The sequence below is a fragment of the Bison bison genome, unplaced genomic scaffold (assembly GCF_000754665.1).
Source record: "Bison bison bison isolate TAMUID 2011002044 unplaced genomic scaffold, Bison_UMD1.0 scf7180017864270, whole genome shotgun sequence".
Lineage (NCBI taxonomy): Eukaryota > Metazoa > Chordata > Mammalia > Artiodactyla > Bovidae > Bison > Bison bison.
Genome location: NW_011494842.1, coordinates 3985937 through 3990607, shown reverse-complemented (window position 1 = coordinate 3990607; position 4671 = coordinate 3985937).

Genomic DNA, 4671 nt, shown 5'->3' with positions numbered 1-4671 from the left:
ATCCTGTATCCTGCGTCGAACCTGGACTGGCAATTCGTTCTTATATGATATTATACATGTTTCAATGCCATTCTCCCAAATCATCCCACCCTCTCCCTCTCCCATAGAGTCCAAAAGACTGTTCTATCCATCTGTGTCTCTTTTGCTGTCTCGCATACGGGGTTATTGCTACCATCACTGAGTTCCATATTGTGTCAAATATGCTAGGTTGCTTACTCAACTGACCACCTCTCCCTTTCTATGTTTTTAAGGACATTTTTGGCCAAAGATGAAAATGCCAGCTACTCATTCTATCTGTGAGGTGGTTGTGGTGAGACATCTTGGCTCATTGCAGCCACAGCTTGGTCTGGAAACTGAAGGGAAGGATTTTCACCTGTAATAACAGAAATATTGAATAAATATGCCTTTCCTTGGATCAGATGCTTTGCTGGCTATCATGATGCTTGGAATGGCAGTAGCCATCTTCTGACCACAGGAGCCAGAGGAACAATGAGCCAGCACCCGAGCACCATAGAAATGGAAAATAAAAATTGTCTCAGAATTTGAGATACAGAGCTCTTGAAACAACACCAAAACTTCTTATTACAGGTTTTTGTTGTGTAAGAAGACAGTGTCACTTGATGGAAGTCCATTGAGTTAGGTCTGTTGTTCTTTGGCTCAAAGGTGTCCTCACTGCTATAACCATGTGACCCTGTAGAAGAAAACACATTCAGCTTGAATCCAGTGCTTTGACAAACAGCTGTTCCAGGCAGCGCAATGGTGCAGGACACACAGAAAGATGTGAGGGAAAGCTGAATTCTGAGTTACATTAACTTTTCACAGGTAAAGTCAGGGTTCTGGCTAATCAAATAGGATATGTTTCAGCGAAGCATGGACTTTTAGAAGGCTGAAGGGAGGCTTTGACCTTGGCAAACTTCGTACATCAGATCATTTCTAACCACTTCCTTGCCACATTAACTCTTCCTGCCATCTTTGTTTGTTTACAGTAATGATGATCTTTCCAAATGTGAGAGACAGAAGTAACTAGAGTTGGGATTTTTTCCTGACCTTAGCCTCACTATGCAAACCCATACTCAGAAGGAGTGGAAATAAGACCAAGGATGAGTGTACAAGTCATCAGAGTATTGACAGAAGGTAGAAGAGACGAAATGGTCTTTGTTTTAGAGATCTTTTGTCCAGGAGATGAGAGCATGTACTTGGAGAACACTTCGTTTTTTTGGATCCATCAGAAATGCACATTAATGCACAGTCATGGACGGCTCTCAAGAGATTTAACAGCGTGCTGTTTTAACTGATGCACAATTATACCTGGTTCATAATGACAGCTGTGAGGAGTCAGCATCTGGCATAATTTAGGCAAAGAAATTCAGTATTTGGGGAGAAAGAATTTAGGTAATGTATCCATCACCTGGCTGGCTATTAGAGCTCACATCATGTTTCCTACACACCGTGTCCTCCCTGTTAATAGCCAGAAGGAGAGGCTCAAAAGAAGCCCAGGAGGGGTTGGAGGGCCTCTTGTCCTTTCTCCACTGGTGGGAGGCTGCAACCACAAGGAGCTGTTGATTATAATGGGACCAGTCAGAGCTGGGAGGCACAGGGATGAACCATGCAAGATGCAGTTGTGGTTCTCCAGCTTCAGGAAATTATAACACCAGAGACATTTGGGCATGGCTTAGAAAGTATAAGGTGAAATTTAAAAGTATTTCATAAGATTTTGATCTCTATAACCAAGGAAATTGCACTGCTGAAAGAGATGGGAGCTGCACTGCCTTCATACCAACAAGGCGTTGTATCAACAGAGTAGTGCAAACATCCCGGGAGCAAGTATTGGGTTCCCCTTGTACTTGTCATGTGATTAGGGGCCTCAGTCTCTTCCAAGGAAATGTGAAGTGGGGCTAAAAGCACTACTCCAAAGGGTTGTTGTGAGAATAGAGAGAATGCATATCAAATACTCAGGAAAATTCTAAATATTTTGGAAATTGTAAATATTTTCCAGAAATTGTAAATATTAAATTTATTTCTAAGACAAGGACACTTTGTCTGCTTTGTTATAAGAAGACTGGTGACAACTAGAAAATGAGAAAACAACCTTTGGTCCAGGCTCCACTGTACTCTGTCTTCTTAAAAAGCTGAAAAACTTATAAAGGCACATGATTGTTACCTAGAGAAGGGACATTTTGTTTTCACACATTGACCCCAGGGCTCCACTGGAGACTTACCATCTCCAGTAAGACCGTAAGATATATGATTGTGACTGAATTGATCTCACACTAGGTGGGGTTGATGGTTTATATGTTTTTTCCAATAGTGATGTCCCAAATTCAAGATCATACACTTGGGAAATGTATTTAGTAATTGAAAAAAATTAAGCTGGTTGTTCCCTGACCCATGGAGCAAATGATGTTGGACTGAGTTATGGTATTGATGACCAGGAGGAAGCTATTAATATGAGTAATCCTCATATCTACTGAATTTATGAAACGGAATGACATTTCATCTCTAGGAATATACCTCTGATTTCAGTCACCACTGAAGAGAGTAATTCCATTAGCTTTTATTTCTTCAATTTGGTCTGGGTTAAGCACATTGAGTTCTAAAATATTACCTCTGCTAAACAAAAATTTGACTTACATTGGGGCTGCCCTGATGGTTCAGTGGTAAAGAATCCACCTGTGTTTGCAGGAGACGCGGTTTAATCCCTGATCCCAGAAGATGCCATGTGCCATGGAACAAGTAAGCCCATCCATGTGCCACAACTCCTGAGCCTATGCTCTAGAGCCTGGGAGCTGCAGCTACTACAGCCCAGACGGCCTTGTTGTACTCTGCAACAAGAGAAGCCACCGCCAGGAGAAGCCCATGCTCACTGGACTAGAGAGTAGCCCCTGCTCGCTGTAACTAAAAAAAAAGTCTGCACAGCAACACAGACCCAGTACAGTCAAAAACAGATATATAAATAATTTTTTTAATTGACATATGTTTAATTCTTTGTGCAAGTGTTTTTAGATAGCTCTTTTTAAGAGCATACTAAATCCACACCTGTATATGCCAGGGGAAGATTTCTCTAGGTTCGTCATCAAGCATACGGAACCCACATATTTCATCTATCAATGTAGTTATGTCACAATATTTGGCCCAAGAGAACATAAAATTGTAGGTATCACACATTTTTTTTAAGTGAGTGATTGATGTTAGATATGAAACCCATAGGAATATATATCTTAATTGTTGGGGGCCAGAGTGAGGCACTCTGCCCATGGCAAATGTCATGAGGAAGGAGGCTCGACATACGCAAAGGCGGGATTGAGCCTCAGGAGTCCCCCTGGAAATTCTAGAGCATCTACCCCCATAACCAGAGCCTGCCTACTTTACTACTTTGTGCTCTCCCCTACACCTCTGACTTTATGGGGGGCTGTCCCCCACCACCTCTTTCAGAGAAGGAGTTAACTTAGAGCTCCAGTTAATAATAATTCCTGGGTGTGATAGGAGTGTTTCAACCTACAAACTCCTCTGAAGGTTCTCTAGCCTGCCTGACAGGCTTGTCCGGCCACATGTGATTGCTCACAGCCTTCCAACCATGAGAGGCACGAGATGCTTTAAACCTTCTAAAAACAGGTTCCTTAGAAAAGTTAGAAAACCATTAGTATAAGTATAGTGGGCTGATCAGAAATTGTATTGGTGAAGGGTTTTTCATTTGTTGAGCCAACGTTTGTTGCTAAGTCTCCACATCCCCTTCCCTTACACACATTAATGAATATATAGAAGAAATAAGTCTTAACCTTTGATATAAATCACGTTAGACCTTAGGCTAAGTAAATTCTTTCCTTAACTAAAACCCACTATACCCTCACCCTATAGGAATGTAACTTTATTTGGGTGGAATCTGTTTTAAGAATAATCACCCCTGGAGAAATAAGTATTGACTGACCGCTGTCACAAGGAGAGGGTCGTAAATTGTCAGCAGGCCCCCCTGGCCAGAAGATGATGTAACACCCCTAAGACCTCTGTATACATTTGTGTGAAGCACCTGACTTTAATAAAAGTCAGGACTGCTGTCCCCGCATGACTTTTGTATAACATCTCAGTGTATAAAAACAGACTCTGGAAAATAAAGAATTGGGATCAGTTCCTCGAAATACTGGTCTCCCCATGTCTCTCTCTCTCTCAAATTCTGGCTGAGTCTCCATCTGGAGCGCAGAACCCGCCATGCTTACTAATTATGCCTGGGCTTCTAAGATCCGACTGGGGAGGCCTCAGTGTCTCCTCTCCTTCGGGAGAATGGAAAGACGCCTGTGGCCTACGTAAGTGGTGCAAGCTTCTTGTCTTGAAGTTTTATTGTTCTCTGGCGTAAACCAAGCTACTCAGCCTCCTTTCTCCACTGAATTTTCCTACTGAGCTATCCTCATTCTATTACTCTTTATATCTTTGATGAATATTTAAATAGTCGCCAATGCCGTCTCCCTGTCGAATACCTTGCATCAGCCGGGGCTGGACCCCGGCACTTAATGAAGTTCTCATCAGTCTAAAAATATGAGGTGAATTATAATCCCCTCCAAGAAAAGAACCTGATGCTGGGAGGGATTGGGGGCAGGAGGAGAAGGGGACGACAGAGGATGAGATGGCTGGATGGCATCACTGACTTGATGGATGTGAGTCTGGGTGAACTCCAGGAGT